This window comes from Pan paniscus, chromosome 3, assembly GCF_029289425.2.
Source record: "Pan paniscus chromosome 3, NHGRI_mPanPan1-v2.0_pri, whole genome shotgun sequence".
NCBI classification, from domain to species: domain Eukaryota; kingdom Metazoa; phylum Chordata; class Mammalia; order Primates; family Hominidae; genus Pan; species Pan paniscus.
Genome location: NC_073252.2, coordinates 17,611,991 through 17,635,997, shown reverse-complemented (window position 1 = coordinate 17,635,997; position 24,007 = coordinate 17,611,991).

The window sequence follows — 24,007 nt, the reverse complement described above, 5'->3', positions numbered from 1 at the left end:
AACCAAATTTAAATAGGTTTCTATATTGCAAGAGTTCTTTGAGCCTTCAAGATAAGAGATTCATAATATGAAACTCTAAGGTGGGTGGAGGTATACTGTATTGAAACTTACTTGAATATAAAGTTCTATACTCACCCAGAATTATGTACATGTAACGCTGTCATTTTTTCAAAGCAGAGGTCCTCGAATATTTTCATGGGTAATTAAATACTCTTAACTATATTTTTTCCTTTACTCACCAAGAATTCTTTTTAATAACAAGCTACTTGATTCTTAGGTCATCTTTACTCAATGAGGTCAAAGTACAAGGTGTTAAAAGAAGTGGCTCTCATTCATCTTCAACTTTTTTTCCCATTAGGGCAATACATATAGGATTTTTGGCATTTTGCTTTGTGTTTAAGTTGGGTTCCTATTTATTAAACCTTTTGATTAGGTTTATAAATGTCAAGGTTAAATGAAGGGGAAATCAAACAGTGCTAGGAAAGCCAAGAGGCAAATGCTCATAGTTAATCCATGTCTATTCTTGGGCATTTAGCTATTCTCAGCCATTAGCATTCAGACCCTGTTATTAGCAGATAGACACCCAATCACCCCATGTGCATTATCCAAATTAGATGTGTTGATTAAAGATACGAATTATGTGATATGTGTTGATATATCAAAATAAGATGATTTTAGCTTGACAGGAGAGTATTACTTTGCTCTCTCTCTGTGTGTGTCTATGTGTGTGTGTGTGAGAGGGAGAGAGAGAGACAGAGAGAGGGAGGCAAAAGTGGTGTGGTAAGTTAATATCTGTTTTGCAATTTTGAAAAAAGCACTCTGACAGAAATCTATTTTCCCCTATGTGTTATGGTATTACTTAGGAAATTAAAAAATTAATGTGACTATAGTGTGAAATTCTTGTGAGTGTGAAATCAGTTAAGAAATCAAATAAATTAAACAATAGCCATGTGAGATGTAGTGTGCTGGTGAGTATTACAACTCCTCAATTTCTGTGTCACTTGTAATAAAAAGTATGATTCTAGCAGGAACTACGTCGCTTGAATGAACAATCTCATTTAGTGAGTAGTTGTCTTTAATGATAAACTGTTTATCACCACACACACACACACACACACACACAAACACACACACACTCATATGAGTGGTCACTGGGCGGAGGAAGGAGTTAGTTATAAGGGGCTTTTTAAGATAGCCAAATTAGTTTTAATTTTTTATAAAAGTCATAAAACAGAGTAGAAGAAGTGCAAGATTATCTGCTTTTAGAAGAACATTAAAGTGATAGTGAATAATTATACTAAATGTTTGAATGTAGCTATTGCATCCTTCCCCCTTCATCTCTTAGACTATATCCTCCAGGCTTCTAAGCTAAGGCTGAATAATAATAACTCAGACATTATTGGATATTCACCTTGTGCGTTAAGAAGCAAGAGTTACCTTCTAGGATCCTTGCAACCTTTTATTTTTAATTACATGCCACAGAAGAGATTAGCAAAGTCCTCAGACAACTAGCCCTTACATTTGCTGTTATTTCCTCTACAGAAAAATATGCATATGTAATAATTCAGGTTTTTAAAAAATCTTTTGACCTTATTTCATCGAACCTAGAACACCATGGATTATAAGATACACCATTATTTATGTACTACTAAGAAAGAAAGATGTTTCTGCTTAAACTATGACATGCCATTATTCATAAGATTGAGATGTTAAAATTTGAAGAAATGTGTTGTAATCAGTGAAATACAGATATATAATTTTGAGCCCATGTAAAAGGTTGTGTTTTCCATAGTAAATGCTATTTACTAGTTGTCTTGGCACCCTGACATCATGGCTGGTGATATGTGCAAGAAGGTTTAATATTTTTGGTGATTATCTGTATATTTGGATCTTTTATAATTATTTAACTTCTCATCTATTTAAGATTATCTCCTAATTGGGTTGTAAGAAACTTTTTATCAGGCCTTCCAATTTAGCCCATGGTAGTGACCCTTGCATACAGCAGATATCAATAGGCTTTCCAGTTACTCATTTGTTCATTCATTCAGCAAATGAATGTGCATATTGAACACCTGCTATGTTCCAGGCAGAGGGAAGCTGGAAAACATGGCACAGGCTCTCCTTTCGAGGATCTCACTTGACAATGGGAGAGGCAAAAAAGTCATTGCAACACAGAATAAGAAGTGACAAGACACAGTGATTCTGGGGTGCGTGGGAACACATAGAAGCCTGCTTAACTGAGACTTGGGTCACGGAAAACTTCCTGGGGGCTGTGAGGTGTGCAATTATGGAAAGGGATATGAATTAGAGATGTAAGAGGGAAACAGACCATGAAGACCTTAGTTTTTTAGTTTAATAATTTACTCAGTCATTTATCTTATTAATTAGTCAATCAGCAAGCATTTATCCTTTTTTACATAGGAGAAAAATAATCATGATAGTACATGCTCTTGTAGGGTCACACTGTTCCAAGTGCTTTGGATAAATCAAGCCATTTTAATATTTACAGTAATCCATCAGGTGAGGATTATCATCCCATCTTTCAGATAGGAGAACTGAGGCAGAGTGGTTAGTAAGTTGCCTGAAATCCTACAGCTGCTAAGTGGGATTGAAACCCACACATTCTGTCTCTACAACCATCCCACTTAATATCACTCTGCAACTCTTTCCCATGATAAGTGACAGCTCCAACACTTACCATAGCTGTGCCCCTTGTTACTTTCTGGGTGTGATGAGATGGCTAGGATTCTCTCTTCTTACTGCGATGGGAATGCTCACAAGAGATGAAGGCTTATGGAAGCTGCTTGAAAATGAAAGTAGCCTGCTTTTCAGTAAAGACATGGAGATACTCATACTAGCCCACGAGCTGCCCCCAACACTGGCCTTTGTGGCTAAAGGGCTGTATATATCTTGGAGCCACCTGCTTTTTGATCTTGACTTCAATAAAATGAACTTTCATTGACCCTAGCATGTTCCAATAGGTTTGAATAGGAAATGGACTTGAGAGGGGAGGATCCTGTATCTAATTTACAAAGGCACATGATTTTCCCTGGTGACATTTTCCTCTGTGAGGTATTATTTGATCTTTCCTTTTTACTAAGGAAGGGTGCCAGCCATCCACTCTTTCCTTCATTCCTGTTTTTAGACTTCCTATCTACTGAAAAACGTTTGGAAAAAAGCTAATCTCTTTTAGGTTAGCTGAGATATTCATGACTTTCAAATACCTTGGCATCATTATTGAAAATAAATATGAAAAATAACAATATGGGTTAATTTTTAGTTTTGTAGGTATAAGAAATATATTTCCTTTTTCTATCATTATTTGATCTTTTCTTTTTACTAAGGAAGGGTGCTAGCCATCCAGTCTTTTCTTCATTCCTGTTTTTTAGACTTTCTATCTACTGAAAAACGTTTGGAAGAAAGCTAATCTCTTTTAGGTTAGCTGAGATATTCATGACTTTCAAATACCTTGGCATCATTATTGAAAATAAATATGAAAAATAACAATATAGGTGAATTTTTAGCTTTATAGGTGAAAAAAATATATTTCCTTTTTTATCATTTCAACATTATGACAAAGATAAGAAAGGCACCTGAATCTTGTCCAGCAGCCCTCAGGGGTGATCTCAGGTAGATTTGGAAGGTGGAGACCTTTACATAGGATTTGTCACATTAGAAAATGAGTGTTGAGTGCAAATTAAAAAAAAAATTTTAAATTGACCTCATTAAAATTTGTTTTCATCTTCCTTTGCTAACTTTATTTTGTATATGTTTTCAACTTCATTGACTTTGCTGCCTTTCTTTCTCAGGGGCTGAGCTGGTAGTGAGTACTACATATTCTTGGTGTGTCCTAAGATTCTCTGATATAATATAAACTGCACTTCTAAGAGAATTTTTTTTTTTTTTTTTTTTTTTTTGAGATGGAGTTTCGCTCTTGTTGCCCAGGCTGGAGTGCAGTGGCACGATCTTGGTCTAAGAGAAATGATTTTTGACACACCAGAGTGCAGAGGTTCCTTTTAAAAAATTGACTAAACATGCATTCATTTTAAAAGTGACTATCTTTTTCTTTGGAGGTAAAATATAACTTACATTTCTCAATGTGTTTTATGGGTAAGATTGCTGATTGGACTTCATCTTAGGTTCCTGAAGTCCTGATTACCGACGCAGAACTCAGGGATAAAGAAGAGAAGCACAGAAACCGTGTAATCTAGCCAGTTTGCTGCTGAGGTTTGAGAGCTAGTTCTTAAAGTTTGGGCATCTTTGCTGCCATTAGCAAAAGGAGATTGGCTGCTCCAATCCCATTCCAGGAGTGCCTATTAACCCTGGTAAAACACATTTAATTGAGAAGCCATTAGGCTGAGGCACCTCTAGTGCTTCTGGTTTCTGGGTAAGCAAACCCAAAGCCCAATGTTAGCAGTAAAACTAAACTTAAGCTTAACCAGTTAGAAACCACTAACTAAACTCTAGCTAGAGTCTTCAACAATCAGAAAATGCCAACTAATCTCTATGTAGGAACTTTCCACTTTAACTGATCAAATATATTTTCTTTGTCAGGCTTCCTTGAACACCTTCTAAAAGTTTCGCTCTCACTCTTCCCCTCTCCTTCGGAGCACTGAACCACTTGGGGTCTGGAGCTGCCTGATTTATGAATAGCTGAATGCTAAAATAAACTCATTAAAAAAATTTTTTTTTTTTGAGACGGAGTTTTGCTCTTGTTGCCCAGGCTGGGGTGCAATGGTGCAATCTCGGCTCACTGCAACCTCCACCTCCTGGGTTCAAACAATTCCCCTGCCTCAGCCTCCCATGTAGCTGGGATTACAGGCATGTGCCACCATGCCTGGCTAACTTTTTTTTTTTTTTTTTTAGTAGAGACGGGGTTTCTCCATGTTGGTCAGGCTGATCTTGAACTCCCAACCTCAGGTGATCCGCCTGCCTTGGCCTCCCAAAGTGCTGGGATTATAGGCGTGAGCCACCGCACCTGGCCAAACTGATTAAAATTTTATTGTGCCTAAGTTTATCTTTTTTTTTTTTTTTAACTTTTATCTTAGGTTCAGGGGTACACATGCAGGTTTGTTATAGAGGTAAATTGCATGTCATGGGGGTTTGGTGTACAGATTATTTTGTCACTCAGGTAATAAGCATAGTACCCAATAGATAGTGTTTTGGCCCTCTCTCTAAGTTTATCTTTTAAGGTTTCTGAGCACATGGAATGAATGGAGCCTGAAAATTACTTTCAGAACTCCATAGCTAGAGGTCTTAGTTCAGCCTGCCACTGACTGTGCGACCTTGGATATGTCACACAACCTTGCTCAGCATCAGTTTTTTCATCTAAAACATGAGGTTGGCAGTGGTGGCTGACACACCTTAAAGTGACTCCCAGTGAGTCACAACCCTGCATAATTCCCTCTGCTTAAATGTGGAAGGAGCCTGTGAATTGCTTCTAACCAACAGAATCTGGCAAAGATGACTGTAGAGGTTACAGTGTAGAAGACTGTTTCTTAGCAGCTTGAAAAGAGATGGCTGTCCTTACTGGCTTTGAAGAAGTAAACTGCTGTGTTATGAGAGTCCTGTGGAGAGGGCCACATGGCAAGGACCCGAGGGCAGGCCCTAGGAGCTGAGAGCAGCCCATCCAACAGCTGTCAGGAAAACAGAGGCCACACTCGTAGAGCCCCAGGTAAATGAATTCTGCCAACAACCTGAATGAACTTGGAGGCGGATTCTTCCCCGGCTGAGCCTCCAGATGAAAAGGTAGCTTGACTTCCACCTCAATTTCAGTCTTATGAGACTCTGAACTAAACTAGGCCTGGAATCCTGACCCATGGAAGCTATGAGATGGTAAATGTGTGGGTTTTTGGTAATTAAATTAAAAAATTAATTGTGGTTGTATTAGTCTGTTCTCAAGCTGCTAATAAAGACATACCTGAGACTGGGTAATTTATAAAGAAGAGAGGTTTAATTGACTCACAGTTCCACATGACTGGGGAGGCTTCACAAGCATGGTGGAAGGTGAATGAGGAGCAAAGTCACATCTAACATGGTGGCAGGCAAGAAAAGTGTGTGCAGGTTAACTCCCCTTTATAAAACCATCAGATCTCCTGAGACTTATCACTATCACGAGAACAGCATGGGAAAGACCCACCCCCATGACTCAATTACCTCCCACTGGGTCCCTCCCACATGTGGGAATTGTGGGAATTACAATTCAAGATGAGATTTGGGTGGGGACACAGCCAAACCATATCAGTGGTAAACACACATAATTTTAAAATTACTATTTTAATTATTTTTAAGTGTACTGTTCAATAGTGTTAAATATTGCACATTGCTGGGCAACCAATCTCTGGAACATTTTTATCTTTCCAAACTGAAACTTTGTACCCATTAAACAACTTCCCATTGTCCCTCCCCATCGCTGCTGGCCACCACCATCCTGCTTTCTGTTCCTATGAACTTGACTAACTTGAGGTGCTTCATAAAAGTGGAATCATAAGGTATTTGTCTGTGACTGGCTTATTTCACTGAGCATAATGTCTTCAAGATTCATCCAAGCTGTAGCATGTGTCATAATTTCTTTCCTTTTTAGGACTGACTAACATTCCATTGACTGTATATAGACCACATTTGGTTTGCCCATTCATCCATCTTTGGACATTTGGGTTGCTTCCACCTCTTGGCTCTTTTGAGTAAATGTGTCTTTTTAAGCCTCTAAGTTTTGTGGTAATTTGCTATTTAGCAATAGAAAACTAATACAACAATAATACCACACAGGGATATGGTAAACATTAAGAAATAAGCTTTACAAACTCTAGAGTATAATTTTATAGTAAAGTCACATCATCTACACATTTAACTCAATAAAATGTAACCCTAGGGGTCAAGAAAAAAAATAAAAAAATAAAAAAAGTGTGAGCAATCATGCTGGTCATTCCATGCAATGAACTGACAACCTGGAGAAAGCCTGAAAAAGGAGTTGTGAATCTGTGTCCTCAGGTGCCCCAGCACTTCCAGTTGAGTTAGGTTCTAGTGTTTCTGAAAGTGTTGGTTTTTCAGGCTGCATGACAAATTATCACACACTTAGCAGATGAAAACATAATTTTTATCTCCCAGTATCTATGGGTCAGGAACCCAGGTGGGACTGAGCTGGGTTCTCGAATCCAGGGTCTCATGAAACTGCAATTGAGATGTCAGCTGGGCTACATTCTCTTCCAGTGGCTGAGCCAGAGAGGAATCTTCCAAATTCACTCATGTTGTTGGCGGTGCTCATTTCTTTGTGGTTGCAGGACTGGGAACTCCAGCTTTTTGCTGGCTGTTGGCTGGAGGCTGCTCTCAGCATCCAGAGTCTCCCACAGTTCACAGCTTGGGAGCTGTTTCTCCAAGGCTGGCAGGAGAGTGAATTTGTAGAGCAAGTCTGCCTGCAAGATGGGGTCTCATATAATATGACAATCATATTATGTTTACCATATTGTACCCTTTGGAAGCAAGTCACAGGTCCCACCTACCTCCAAGGGGAGATTACACAAGGACTCCACCACCAGGAGCTAGGGATCACTGGGGGCACCTACAGTCTGTTTGCTGCACTGGGTTAAGTTCAGGTGGGGCCTTAAAGCGGCTCAGTGCTTCTTCAGCTTTCCTTATACACAAAAATTACCTGTGGATTTTTTTTTTTTTTTTTTTTTAAAGAGAGATCTTGAGTCTGCTCCAAACCCTCAGAATAATTCCTCCTGGAAGGTGGAGTCCAGGCAGCTGTAGTTTAAAAAGAAAATTCCATGGTGATTTGGATGTGTAGCCATGATTGAAAACTACTGATCTAGTCCAAATCCCTTCTTAAAGACAGGGTCTCACTCTGTTGCCCAGGCTGTTGTGTAGTGGTCCAATCATGGCTCACTGCAGTCTTGACCTCCTGGGCTCAAGCAATCCTTGCATATCAGCCTCTTGACTAGTTGGGACTTCAGGTCTACACCACTACCTGGAGAATATTTTGTTTTTTAGTGGAGATGGGGGCTATATTGCCCAGGCTGGTCTCCAATTCCTGGTCTCAAGCAAGCCTCCTGCTTTGGCATCCCAAAGCACTGGGATTACAGGCATGAGCCACTGCATCCAGCCAAATCTCTCCTTTTAGACATGAGACACTTGGGCTCAGAGTGGGAAAAATGACTAACCCAAGATCATATTAGAGGCAGAGCTAAGACTAGAACTCAAGGATTCCTAAATTTCATTTTGTGCTTTTTCTGTTGCACTGTGCTTTCTTCCTAATTTGGAATTTGCTGACAAAGTTTTACTTCCTTGCAAGCTTGTACGAAGGGCACTTCAATAGTAAAAAACTTTTCTCAGTGGTGTGCTGGAGCTGACTCGCACTGGCTCCTGAGAGCTGACTGTGGGCAACACTTCCCATCGCCTCATTTTAGTGACTTCACACTGGGAGCTCAAAACTGGCCATGGTGGAAATATTTACACCATGGAAATTGGCAAATGCTATATATCAGGCCTTCCATCGATAATCCTTCCTGGAGAGCTGGTAAACCTTCACCAGCACATCACTGTTTATTTTAATTTGAAATACGCAGGGATGTATTCTTACAATAAATATCATAAAATTGTGTTTACTCTTGGCCACATAGCAAATAGAGATAAGTAAGTTAAAAGTGTGAGCAATAATACTGAGTGTGATGTCTTCCTTCTTATCTTGACACAATATTAATGCTTAATGAATGTTTGGTGGGTGACAGAGTGAACCATTTGGAGTTCATTCTCCAGGTTTTCTTGTTTCCAAAGTTAGTGTGGACTGGTTGTGTTCACCATGCAGGTTGTTAATTTATCCTCAGAATAGAGCTCGCCTTCCATTTTCTTACATTTTCAGTCAGGGTTTCTTGCCCTGGGGGTCTCTATTGCTGCCGGCTCCGTAAGATATGACGTTGATGGAATTCTCTGTGCATTCCCACGTGCCAGATTGCCAAAAGAGGCTTGTGGGATCCTTTACCTGATTATCTAGGCAGATTCTTTGGGATATCAGGCGGGAGAAACCAGAATGGTGTTTACAGAAAACAAAATCTTCTGTTGTGTTCACAGAGTGAATTTTTCTACCTGCTTCTGCCCTGAGGGGACCTTGAGGAAGTGTTTCTGCCAGTTCTGTTTCATGGCTATGAGGTGTCACTTTGAGCTTTGATTTCATGGGAATCTCAGGGGCTGGAATCCCCACGATTTCATGAGAATCTCAGAGGCTGGAATCCCCATGATGGAGCTGAAAGCCAGGCTGTCCCTGAAAACAGTTCTGAAGAATTTCCCCTTGATGTGAGGCGCCTGCTCATTCTGTAGCCTGCTAGCGCTTTTGACTCCAAATTGTGTACCACGAACTTTGAACTTTGTATGGATCCTCCTCCTTCCCTCCTCCTACTTATTGATCTTCAACTACTGAGCCATTCTTTCTTTGTCTTTGAGGGAAGTCAGTATGAAGAAAGTGGCAGCATGGTTTAACAGAAAAAAAGACAAAAATACCCACGGATTTGAGGTTGGAGGGACCCGCATGGCTCCACCACTCACAAGCTGTGTGACCCCAGGGCCAAGTTGCTCTCTGAGCCTTGGTCTTGTAAAATGGAGCCAATAATACCTGTCCTTCAAGGTTGTTTTTGTTGGGAAGATTAAGTGAAAATTACAATAAAATGATGGCCAAATGCCTAGCACACAGCAAGTACTCAAGAAATGATAGTTCTCTCTAGTGAGTGTTCCCTGTAATAGCACTACTAAATATTTATAGGATATTTCCAATTTTATGAATATGCACTTTATTCAGCATTTTACATGCATTTATTTCATTTTATCTTCATGGCAACCTTCTGTGTTTAGGAGACCAAATTTCATTTCCTCAATGACATTTTTCTTGAAATTTTTTTCTAAGATTATCCCACTCAATGCCCTAGTATATTTTCTTTGGAACACTTACCATTGTCTCGAGTTATATTATGTAACTACTACATATTCATTTTCTGTCTCTATCTGTTAAAATATTAATTCAGATGAGGAAATAAACTTTTTTGTTTGTTTGTTTTGAGATGGGGTCTTGCTTTATTGCCCAGGCTGCAGTGCAGTGGTGCAATCTCAGCTCACTGCAACCTCCGCATCCCAGGTTCAAGTGATCCTCCTGCCTCAGCCTCAGCTGGGACTACAGGTGTGTGCCACCATGCCCAGCTAATTTTTGTATTTTTAGTAGAGCTGGGGTTTCATCATGTTGGCCAGGCTGGTCTTGAACTCCTGACCTCAGGTGATCCGCCTGCCTCTGGCTCCCAAAGTGCTGGGATTACAGGTGTGAGCCACCAGGCCCGGTCGAAGAAACTGTTTTGATCTCGATTGCACCTCCGATGCTAAAAACACTGCTTGGCATGTAATAGATAATCAATAAATTATTTTGAATAAATGAAGTAAATATTATTACTTTATTCATTTTTCCCCATGAGGAAACACAAGCTTAGATATATTAAGTGAGTGATTATAGAGCTAGTAAGCGGTGGAAAAAGGCTGGATTGGAATTTAGGTTGTGGAACTCTGCAATCCATGTGTTTAATTACCATCCTACCCAGGCTTCTCTTCCATGAGTGAAGTTTTTACAGAGAGTCACTGTATTTCTCAAAGTCTACGTTAAGCTACATTATGGGGTCAGCACTGTATTGAAGGATATGAGATTTAGGAAAGAAGTTTAAAACAAAAATCTTTGTTTTAAAGGATCTTACCCTCTAACTGGGAAAATTAGGTGTACATCATGAAACAGAGAGTAACAGAAAAATTCTCTTGGTTAACAGTGCTCAAAAGTTGAAAAGGAAAGTATATGGTTGTAATTTTTCAGAGATGTGGCAATAATAGACACCAAAGCTAGAGTTTTTTTTTTGTTTCCAAGTCCTCTTCAATTGATTTGTTCACCTATCCAACAGACATTAAATGTCTACTAATTGGCAGGCACTACACTTGTTATGCAGTTTGCATATACAGAGGAATACCTGAGGGTCCTCCACACTCAAGGAGCTCATGGTTCATGGGAAAAGCAGATATATACAGAATTAATTATGCTGCAATATGTTAGACATAATCATAAAGAGTTTTATAGGGCATCAGGCACACCACAGGTAGAGGGAGGAGAAGGTGTGGGACTAGTAGCCAGGGACCAGCTGATGAAGGGCCATTTTGGGTACATTACAGAGCTTGGTCTTTGTTTTCTAGGTTGGTGATGCTCAAGAGGTGGTGATTTTGACCCCCTAGGGAACATCTGGCAATATCCGGAGACATTTTTGATTGTCACAACTTAGGGAGTATTACTGGCATCTAGTGGGTGGAGGCCAGGGGTGTGGCTAAACATCTTACAAGGCAAAAATAGCCACAACAAAGAATTTTCTGCCTCCAAATGTCATAGTATTGAGGTTGAGAAATTCCGCTCTCAGGAAGGGAGCTGGGTTATTGCAGGGCTTTAAGCAAGTGAGTGGTATAGGAGGATAGACTTCTGCAGTAGCACAAAGTGAGAACTGATGAGTATCTAGGCTAGAACCTTTGTAGTGGGATGGAGGATAATTGCTGGAGCTGAAGACTTAGTGACTATTTGGATGTGATTGGGAAAAGAGAGGGAGTGGTCAAGTTTCTGCCTTGTATGATGGGGCATCTGGTGCAGCCATTACCTGAGGTCCACCCAAGAGGAATAAGAGATATTGGCAGAAATAGATGAGATCAAGTCAAGCAAGCTGGTTTGAGCTGCCCATGGGTTATTCAGGTAGAGACATTCAGTAGGCATTTGTCTAAGTGTCTCTGAAGCTTAGAGAAACATAATTTTAGAGTCATCAGTTAGAGTAGTGGATGAAAACTAGAAGAGAATATTATTTTATCCAGGGAGAATGGAAATAGCAGTGAATTTAGAATTTTGCCCTCAGAAATACAGAGACAGGGCAGATGGAGAGAGAAGAACTGTTGAAAGATACCAAGGAGTAATACTCTGAGAAGTAAGAGATTAGGAAGAAAGTGGTGTCAGGGAAGCCAAGAAAAGAGAGGGTTGCATGAAGAAATAAATCCTCAGCTGATTGGAATCCTCAATCCAATGTTGCTGCAGTCCCTAAGAGAAGGATTGAAAGCACACATTTCAGTGGGTTGAGGAGTGAATAGAAAAGGCAAAAGTGCAGATAAGAGAGTGTAGATTATTATTTCTAAAAGTTTGACTGAGGCGGGGAGAAGAGGGAGGGAAGTGGGGCTAAAGGGTGTTGCAGAAAACTCACAGGAATTTGGTCATGCCCAACTACCTGGTCCTTTTTAATTAATAACAGTAACCAACAAAATATTGGGGGTGTTTGAGGGTGACAACTGTTCTCTTACAATCTCGATCTCTTATAATCTCATTGCCAGGTTATAATGAAAACAAGTCTCAGGCCAAATTCTGACACACATACGTACATGTATTCACGTGTACATTATTTAGCGGGCAAACAATACATTCAAATGTTCCAAAAGCATCATAAAATTCCCAACTTTCTGACCTTTCTGGGGATCTGATCTTCACTTTGATGGCATGTTCATTTGAGGCTGACTCAGTAAGTATTCTAGAGATACATTGCCATCTCATTGTTACCAGGCAACCAAATGGCCGGACACTGTTAGAAATCAGATCTCGTGTACCATTTCTAAAATTTGGGTTTTATTTTTTAAAATAATCTTATACCCTCTTCAAGCATGGACAGTGTACTGGGTTGAATAGTGTCTCCTCCTCCTAACACCTCACCAAAATTCACATCTACCCAGAACCTCAGAATGTGACCTTATTTGGAAATAGGTTTTGCAGAAGTAATTATATAAGATAAGGTTATATTCGATTAGGGTGAGACATAAACACAATGACTGGTATCCTTATAAGAAGACCGCATAAAGACAGACACGAGAGAAGGCATGTAAAGACAGAGGCGGAGATTGGGATGATTCAGCTATATGCCAACGAACACGAATTGCCAGGAACTACCAGACACTAGGAAGAAGTTAGGGAGTCTTATCAATTGCCTTCAGAGGGAGCATAGCTCTGTCAACACCTTGATTTCAGGCTTCTAGCCTCCAGAACCGTGAAAGAGTAAGTTTCTGCTGGTTTAAGCCACCTAAAGTACCAATTTGTGATATTTTGTTATGGCAACCCTAGGAAACTAAGATGGCTGAAAAGTGTAAGGCAACTCACGTCTTCTTGAATACCATAAATTTCACTGGTGAGAGACCATTTCTAATATCCATGATGCTAATTAAACCATTATTTTTTTTACCAGTTAAAGCTCATTTCTGACCCTTATTATGTTAATTATCAAAGCTTCTGGTGTTATCCGAGTGCTTTGGTTCGAATGCATGTATCCTTCCTAAATTTACATGTTGGCACTTACACCACAAGTTGATGGTATTAAGAGGTGTGGGGTCTTTAGCAGGTGATTAGATCATGATGGCTGTGCCCTCATGAATGGGATTAGTTCCACTAAAAAGGAGATTGAAGGGTGCTAGCTAGCTCCTTGTTTGCCCTTCCACTATGCCGTTCGTGACATTTATCCCTTCTGCCATGTGAGGATGCGATGTAGCAACAAGGTACCATCTTGGAAGCACAGAGCAGGCCCTCACCAGACATCCAACCTGCTGGCACCTTGGTTTTGGACTTCCCAGCCTCCAGAACTGTGAGAAATAAATTTCTATTGTTTAACAATTACTCAGTCTCAGGTGTTTTGTTACGGCAGCACAAATGGACTGAGATGTTGAGATAGGAATAACAGAAGGGCTTGTAGTAACTTCCCCAGAAGTGTGAGCCCTAGATTGCAACTTAGCCAAACACATGCATGTGTTACACTTTTTATGCTGGAGTATTTTAAATTACAGGCACCACTGGTAAGGGAGATTCATATTTTAGAATGGGAAAGACGTAGACTTAGGGAGAAAATTCAGGGGAGAGGAATGCTTGGAAAGTACAGAAGAAACAGGCGGCAGTAACTGATATTCATTGATAAACCTTTTCAATCAGTGTAGTGGTCGGGAGCATCTTAATGTGTCTTTCTGTTTTTACTTTTTCTAGAAAATCATTTTTCTTTTTCCTTTTTAGTAGACTATGGCTTTTTTTAAAAAAAAAAAACTGTAGCTACAATTAATATAATATATAGGGTTGCCTACTTATCCCAGTGTGCCTGGATCTTTTCTGGCTTTGGCAGTAAAAGTTCTGTATTCCTGGAAGCCCCCTAGTCCTGGGAAAACCAGGACAGTTGATCACTGTTTCTATAATTGCTCAAACAGAATTTCGTGCTCCTTTTTCTTTCCTACTAAACATATTTTTCAACTAATTAGTAAGATCTTGTTAGTTCCTGTCTCCTGTGCCAGGGCAGTTCAGCTGTGCTGGGCCTCAGGGAAGAGTGGGGAGAAAGTGAGAGGGTCACCACCTGTGGACACTCTGGCAACTGGACAGCCATGATTTTTGGCCTGTGGGTTTCTTCTGCTTGTAAGTAACTGCTGAGCTTTTGGAAATGCCATAGAGCACCAGCAGAAAGGGGCCATTGATTGGTTTCTTCAATTTGCTGAATTTCTCAGACTTAGGTTTAAGTTATAGAACATTGATTAGAAATTCTTACAATACATGTAATGTAGATAAATTGATCTGTAAACCTATATGTACAGAGTGAATATGAATAATTTTTGTGATAGAGTTTCTTTTCTTGGCATGCATCTCTATTGCCCCTAAGTATTTCAAGATCAGAGCAGTAACTCCTAACTTCTGTTGAACTCGGCTACCTGGAATGCAGTTGACATCTAGGCAGTAGAACAAACATGTTCTGAGCAGTCAAAAGAGGGGGCATCAATTGTATACAGTAAATTTGTATAGTTTAAGTAATTAAAGAATGCTTTAGACCCTCACTCTTTGCCTACAGATTGTTGTTTTACACATAATTTAAAGACCTATGTTATCTTTTTTTTTCTTAAACCTCTTCATAATTTAGAAATGGGCAGTGTGGATTCTACTGGAAGGCAGTCAAGAGAAGGGAGAGATGCCCACACACTCCAATTACATTAAAGAGAGGAAAAACAATGTCAGATGCAGTCACAGAATATACTATGGTTTGGGGTCATTTTGTGTAGGGGCCCTCAATGCCACACCCCCTGTTAAAGTCTGAGAGTACCATGGTGATAATAACGATGACACTTAGGATGATATAGTCACAAAGCTCTAATGATGTGGAGCTTCTAGACTTGAGAAGCTGAGGGCCAGATCCTGACAAGTTCACCTTGTGAGAGCTCTTGGAGGCAGCTAGCTGATCTTCCTCAGATGTTTTTTTTTTTTGCAAACTTCAGTGACACCTGCAATAGAACTGACTTGAGTATTGGAAGAGATAGAAGCAGAGCAGAAGCATGAGGTGAAACTAAATCTTTTCAGTAACTCAGCAGCAAGTATGATCTGCAGCAACTAAGCTGTAGAGAAGCCCCCCGCCTCCAAAAAAAAAAAAAATCCTCAAAAAACCAAAAACAACCAAACGCAGCAGTGCAATACATTTGTGGGTTTTATGGCATTTGGAAATGGAATGCAGCATCATTATCAAACTCATTTAGGCAGGAGCAGCACATGTGACATGATTTGGCCAAGAATCCTAGGCAAACCACAAGAACAGTTTAGAAATATGGATTAAATTGCAGATCTTATTATGTGCAATAATTTCCCCAAAGCTTCAGTCTGATCCAATGCCACTCAATCAGGGGGTCAGAAGTTTTATGGGGTTGTAAAGTGATGGGCAGAATTCCCACCCTTTGGGCATTTCTACCACTTTCTGATGACTGAGGCCTTACATATCTCCATGATTTTTCCACTTTCAATTTCTCCCTTGTAGCCGGGCACAGTGGCTCACACTTGTAATCCCAGGACTTTGTGAGGCTGAGGCAGGTGGATCACGAAGTCAGGAGATTGAGACCATCCTGGCCAACATGGTGAAACCTCATCTCTACTAAAATATAAAAAATTAGCCAGGTGTGGTGGCGTGCCTGTAGTCCCAACTACTTGGGAAGCTGAGGCAGGGAATCACTTGAACCTGGGAGGTGGAGGTTGCAGTGAGCCGAGATCGCACCACTGCACTCCAGCCTGGCAACAGAGCAAGACTCCCTCTCAAAAAAAAAAAAAAAAAAAAAAAAAAATTTCCCTTGCGATCTCTTGTCTTCTCTTTCCATCTGGAAAACACCTACTCAACAGTAGAACTTAGCTTCCATGCCTCTTCTTCTGAGCTTTTTCCCAGGCTGGCTTGTAATTTATCTGTTGATATATCTGTCCTTTCTCTTAGACCAGAGGCCAGTGTTTTTTTTTTTTTTCTAAAAAGGGTCAGATAGTGAATATCTTAGGCTTTGTCATCCATATAGTCTCTGTCACACCTACAGAATTGTGCAGTTATAGCACATAAGCAGCCACAGACAATACATAAATATATGGATGTAGCTGTTTTTTAATAAAACTTTATGGACACTGGTTTGGATTTCACATAATTTTCATCTGTCACAAAACATTCTTTTGATTTATTTTTTGCCACTTAAAAATGTAAAAATCATTATTTGCTTGTAGGCCATACGGAAACAGGTAGCAGGCCAGATTTGGCTTGTGGGCTATCGTTGGCTAACTATGTTAATTTTCTATTGCTGCAAAACAAAAATTACCACAAATGTAGCAGCCGAAAACAAAAGCATATATTTATTATCTCACAGTGTCTGTGGGTTAGGAGTGCAGGTATGGCTTCACTGGGTCCTCTGCTCAGAGTCTTGAAAGGCTATAATTTAGGTATTGGCTAGGCTTGTTTTAATCTGGGGACTTGACGAGGGAAGAATCTAATTCTAAGCTCATTTACATTGTTGGCGAACTCATTTCCTTATGTCTATATAACTTCACGTCCTGACTTTTGGCTGACTACCAGCTGGAGGCTGCCTGCAGTTCCTTGCCATGTGGGCTTCCTCAGCATGGCATCTTACTTCATCAAGCCAACAAGATATCTTAAGCAACGTAACCTAATCCCAGAGAGTGATATCCCATCACCTTTGCCGTAAGGTATTGATTAGGAGCAGCTCACATTTCCTGCCTGCAGTCAAGGAGAGGAAATTATACAAAGGTATGAATACCAGAAGGTGGAATCATGAAGAGTCACCTTAGGGTCTATCTATTACACCAAACTCTGAACTATACCAGATGATGAATTCTGGAGACAGGAACAATTGAAGAAGCATCTAGGAGCCATTTTGGTATCTTCAGCATTTACCAAAGGATCTGGTACAGAATGAGTTCTTAGTAAATGTTGTTTGAAAGACTAGGTGGATGGTTGCTTGTACCCACTCAAACAAAGCATAAAGTTATTGTAATTCTCCAGTAAAGTTGTCATCATATTGCTGATATTAATAGTTCTGATTCAAGGCTATTGATAACACTAAGACATATTTGTGGGAATAGGACTTTAGGATAGATGGCAATAGATGGCAATTTCTCATGTGATATATAAGACATATTTGTGGGAATAGGATTTTAAGCAGAAGCCTAAATTTGACCTAAATTCTTTCTTGGATTTGGATTCATGGCTAGATTGAATTCATCAGGTATCAAGAGTGCTTTCCATGTGGGGGATAATGAATGACTTGAAATATGATCCAGTCAATCAGCATAAAAACAAAATTGAAACAGGAGAATCCATTTTAAAGCTCTAACCAGGGTACCGGTATAGTGAAACATTTCCGGAAGCAATTTTCAAAGATGCGCAAATGTTGCTTTTTGGGTGTTTATTTCCCTGAATGAATATAGCCGAAAACAAGGTGAATTTTTATTTATATGAAGGGTACCAACTTTTAAGCAGTAATGGGAAGGAAGAGATAGCTAGAATGTGAATTCAGAAGGGCAAAATTAATGATACTGAAGTAGGTGTCTATGGAGTGAATATAACTGTGGGCAAAGTCGTCCGAACCACCAGACTCCCCAAAGCCTCAGCTCCTGAGCATCTTCTGATTGAAACACATGGAACCACAGTCATAGCACCTGTTCCATCTGCCAATCTCCATCAAACACCTACATCTATTGCCATCGATTGCAATTTCTGTTGTGTTATCTATCTAATTACCTATCTATCTCTTCAACTTCTGCTTTATGGTTCACCTGATTATTTCCTTTCCCATTCAGAGATGGGATTGGGGTGAGAGTTCTCTTTTATGTGGTTTGTTTTGCATCCTGATTGGAACAGATGGTTTCTCTAAATGCACATCTGGTTATGGACTATAAAAGAACTCAAATTGGGCTCTGCTGATGTAAAGTGAGACTTTGTTTTCCTTTTTTGTTTGGGAAGTATCCTCTTTTATTGGGATTAAGAATAATATTCTTTCAATAACAGATCATAAAAGCCAGAGCCTGAATTTTTAGATTCAGATAGATCAATGGCCTTTTGTCAGCTTTGGGCTGCTGCCATCTTGCCAACTCCATCCTCAACATTATCTTCCCAACTCATGAAGGCAGAGTGTACAGCGTCCAGGAGAACAGGTTGGACATTTGAATTATAGCTTGGATTCTGACCTTAAACACTCAATTTCAATCAGCTTGTTTCCACATCTGTTCTTTAAGATAATCGAGCTAGATCCTTTTCAAAGGCTCTTCAAACTCAAACACTAGCATTCAAGGATTATCAGAATTTATTAAAACAAATTGGTAAGTTCAGGGGATGTTTGGATTTGTTTTTGTTCATTTTGATAAATTATTTTTTCCTTAATAAAAAGCATGCACAACTAAAATTCTTTGTTCATGAAATTGCTATTATGTATATCTAGTTCTCCTTCTAGCCAAACACACCAAAGTGAATGTACTTTAAATGTGATTTTTGATAAAATGGTATTGCTTTGGAATCTCATTATTATACATAGTAGATCAGATTGTCCCATGTTAGACATTGGGGGTACAAAGATGAATAGGATGTGGACTCTGCCTCCTGAAGTCAATCTTCCACACTATTGTCATGGATGTAGATGAAGCATGCGAGATGTTTCTTGTCACTCTCCTATTTGAACTTCAGTGTTGTCCTTGGTTTCATCCATTCAGTCAACAGATGTTTATTGAACATTTACTATATGCCAGATGTTGGGCTTAACTGGGGCTACACAGTGAATGAGGAAGATGAGGTACCTGCCTCCTTGGTTGGTGCTTACTTTTTTGGCAGGAGAATTCAGGTAATAAACAGTTAAACAACAATCAAACGATCTTTTCAGATTGTGATAAGTACTTGAAAGAAGCAGAGTGATATGTGAGGTAGTTAATCTTGGATGGTCTTATTTTGCAAATGTGATTAGGACATTCTCTCTGGGAGCTGACATTTGAACTGGCACATGAATGATGAGAAGGTGGAGAAAGTGGGTACAATAGGAACATTGGGGTGAAGGGCCTGAGGAGGGAAATATCCAGATATGTTCAAAAGGAAAACAAAAATAAAGCAATGGAAACCAGTTCCCAAAAGTTGGTAAGCAAGGAGGAGAGTAACATGAAGAAAGTCAGACAGGTGGGCAGGGGCTAGATCACGTAAGGGCTTATTGACTAAGGTAATTTTTTCCAACATTCAGAGGGAAGCCATTGTAAAGGTTTACATGGTTTCATGATATGACATGTCATGACTTATGTTCTAAGAGAATCATTCTTGCAGCTCTGAGGATAATCATTGTGTATATGTGCTGGTGGAGTCGGGACAGGGGAGGGGGTCAGGAAGAGCAATAAGGAGATGACTGAGGCAGAGCAGGTGACAGATTTTGATGACATGGATTTGGGTGGTGGAGGTGGACTGGCATGGATAGATTTGAGACATATTTTGCAAATGGAGATGGTAAGACTTGTTGATGGACTGGATGAGGGAGCTGAAGGAAAGGAAAAATAAGGAAAATTCTAAGTTGTTGGCTGGTGGAATGAGATCCTGGTGTTATTTATTGAGATGTGGAAGACTCGGGGTGAAGAATATTTAGAAGAGGAGGCAGAGTCAAATAATTCTGGGGGACATGATACTTTTGAGATGTGTTTAGCCAATTCAAATGAAGATGGGAAGTAGGATGTTGGATATATGGGGGGAGAAGACACATTTGGGACTTAGAGAACATGAATGGTAATTTTATTCATGGACTAGATGATGATAATCTAAGAAGAACAAAGAAGATAAATAACAGAAGTGGGGAGTCTTGGATAGAACTGAGGACACACCAGCATTTTTGGTAGCAAGTGACAGAAGCCAAGTCAAAGCAATTTAAGCACATAGGGAAGAAAGAAAATTTACTAGAAGGATTCTGGGGTATTTTTCTTTTCTTTTCTTTCTTTTTTTATTTTTTTGAGACGGAGTCTCACTCCGTTACCAGGCTGGAGTGCAGTGGCACGATCTCAGCTTACTGCAACCTCTGCCTCCAGGGTTCAGGATTCTCCTGCCTCAGTTTCCTAAGTAGCCGGGACTACAAGCACATGCCACCACGCCCAGCTAATTTTTTTGTATTTTTAGTAGAGACAGGGTTTCAACATGTTGGCCAGGATGGTCTCGATCTCCTGACCTTGTGATCCGCCTGCCTCAGCCTCCCAAAGTGCTGGGATTACAGGCGTGAGCCACCGCACCTGGCTCGATTCTGGGGTATTTCAAGCAACTTACACAAGAACTGGAAAGAAATTCCCATGAACTCTAGGCATCCCTGTCTTCTTTCTAGCTGCTGCTTTGCTGGGTTCATTTGCTTTATTCTTCACATCCTGAGAGCAGCTTTTTCTTGCTTCTCTCTGTGCATGACATCACATAGTTTTTACTTTTTCATCTCTATTCAGGAGGACAGCCTAGTCTGATTAGTATGTTCTCATACCAATTCCAGATTCACCAGAGAGGATCTGATTGGTCCAGCGTGGGTCACATGGGCACCATGGTCTGATAAACTATGCTCAGGAGAGTCATGGGATAGAAATATGGCTGCTGGGAGCTTAATCCTGCAGGTGAATACTGCTTCTCAGAAAATGTGAGCTGGGCATTTACTGCCATCATCACATGGGCCACACCTTCTTGCCTGTCTCAGCTTTGCACACTTGTCAAATGCAGTTCTGATATCTCGGTCATACTCTGTGCTGATCCATGTTTCCATGCCTTTCCTTTGGTGGTTTCCTCTGCCAGAAATGCTGGGTCCATCTTTCTTTGCTTATATGTTTTAGTCTGTCCCGGCTGCCATAACAAAATGCCACAGACTGGGTGGCTTGAATAACAGACATCTATTTCTCACATTTCTGAATCCTGGAAGTTCAAGATCAGGGAAGTAGCATAGTTAGTTTCTGGTAAGGGCCCTCTTTCCGGCTTGCAGATGGCCACCTTTCTGCTGTGGCCTCACATGGTAAAAGGAGACACAGAAAGCAAGCTCTCTCATATCTGTTTTTATAATGACACTAACCTTATCATGAGGGCCCTACCCTCATGACATCATCTAAACCTGATTACTTCCCAAAGGCCCCATTTCCAAATACCATCACATTGTCGATTAGGGATTCAACATACGGATCTGGGGAAACACAATTCAGTCCATAACACCATCCAACTTTCCCATCCTTCGGGGTTCAGTCCTTTCTGTTGTTTTCTCCAGGAAGTCTTTCCAGATTCTCCAGGGGCCTAAGCGCTCAGCTACTGCCCTTTCACATTGAGAGCCACTGGGATACGCATGGATGGGAGCATTTACCACGTTAGTTCAAACTACTTGTTTACAGCCTGCCTCTCCTCCAGGGCAGGGTCTGTGTTAAATTCGTTGCTGTATTCCTAGCTTCATGCAGTATGCTCTCAAAATATGCTGGATGAGCTCAAGTAACTACTGGTCAAGATGACAATACCTGTGAATAGACTGTAATACAGTCTGATTAGTGCAATGATAGAAGCAAGTTCAAGTTGCAGAGAGAAGTGATTATTAATTCTATCACCTAGGGAGAGGAAAGATACTTCCCCGGGGACTGAGGCTTCTGAGCTGAGTTTTGGAGGGTGTTTAGAAACTGGTTCATCAGACTGTGTGTGTGTGTGTAGGCATGTGTGTGGGGAAGGAAGAGGAGGTAAGGATGGGGTAACTATTCTAGCTTTTTGTATGGTATTGGGAACATAAAGAGGGATATGTCACAAGCTCTGCCTTTTGGAGGTGGATTTTATTTTATTTTTTTATTTGATTTATGTTTTTGAGACGGAGTCTCACTCTGTCACCCAGGCTGGAGTACAATGGCGCAATCTCGGCTTACTGCAACCTCCATCTCCCACATTCAAGCCATTCTTCCGCCTCAGCCTCCTGAGTAGCTGGGATTACAGGCGCACACCACCATGCCCAGCTAATTTTTGTATTTTTAGTAGACACGGGGTTTCACCATGTTGGCCAGACTGGTCTCAAATTCCTGACATCAGGTGATCCACCCGTCTCGGCCTCTCGAAGTGCTGAAATTAAGGTGTGAGCCACTGTGCCTGGCCTGGGAGATGCATTTTAATTGGGTGTAGACAGGAGTGAGCTGAATGAGAAAGCAGGACTGCCCAAGCTAAGTACAGAATTATTTGCTATTGGCTGATAAGAGAGTCAGTCAGTAATGTGACAGTGGTTTGTAACAGAGAAATAAATGTATCTGCACAATGATTAGTAGGAGGGATTACACAACCGCTTCCCCTATCTGCATAAAGAAGCCTAGAAAGGCCTAGCCAGAGAAAGGCATGGGCCAGCCAGAGAAGACTGAAAGGAATAGAATCTATGGACAGGAAGTGTCCATTCTTAGAACACATACTACATTTTGCCATTGGGTGCCATTCAGTCCTAGTACTTTATTTGTAAAATACTGGTGGTAATAACATCCTCACCATCCATCATTGTAATCAGGCTTATTATTTGCATCATAGATGATGTAAAGCACATTACAAATATTTTCTCACTTAATCCTCAAAGCAACTATATGCAGGAAATACCTAGGGAAAATTCTCATTTTCTCTTTGAGGAAATTGAGGCTCCACTAAGGTTCAAAGACTTGGAATTCTCTTTCCTCACATTCCTGGTGGGCACCTGCTCATCACTCAGGACTCTGCTTAAATGTGATTCCTCAGAGAAGCCTGTGCTCACCACTTAGTCTCAAGCAGTCTCCCTCTGGGATCTCTCATAGCAGTCTGTTCTTGGGCTTCGTATTAGTTATGTATTATAATGTAACAAATTGCCCCCAAACTTGCTTAAAGCAACACATATTTATTATTTCATAGTTTCTGTGGGTTAGGAGTTTGAGCATGGCTTTTTGTGGTCCTCTACTCAGTCTCTCACAAGGTTATAATCAAGGTGTTGGCTGGGGTAAAGTCTTATCTGAAGGCTTGATAGGGGAAGGATCTGCTTCTGAGCTCTCATGCTTATTGGTGGGCTTCAGTTAATTGTGGGTTGTTGGACTAAGAACCTCAGTTCCTTGCTAGATGTTGGCCAGAGACTGCCCTCAATTTCTTGTCATGTGGATCTCTCCAACATGGCAGCTTGATTCATCAAAGATTGCAAGGCAGAATCTTCTGGCAAGGTACAATCACAATCTTAGGTAATCTAATCATGGAAATAACACGCCATAACCTTTGCCATATTCTGTTGGTAGAAGCAAGTAGCTAGGTTCAGCTCACACTTAAGCAGAGAAGATTACACAAAAGTGTGAATACCAGGAGTCAGGGTTGTTGGGGCTATCTTAGAGTCTGTTGGCCACATGCTCACAGTATTTAATCCAAATTCCATTAGGTTTGCTTGACTCTTGTCTGGCCCGTTACATAGACAGCTCTGAGGACAGGGTTTGAGTACAGTTCTAGCCACAGGATGGAACATGGAGCCTAGTACTTAGCAGGTGCTCAGTAACCTTGCGTTGAATAAATGAATGACTTGTTCAGGATCACACTGTGCCCAAGGCCTTGGGAGCCCACCCCTTGCATCAGTGTGGCCTAGATGTGAGACATGGAGTCAAAGGAGCTTAATTTGGAGCTTTAAGATTTAATGACTGCCCTGCTGGGTTTTGGAC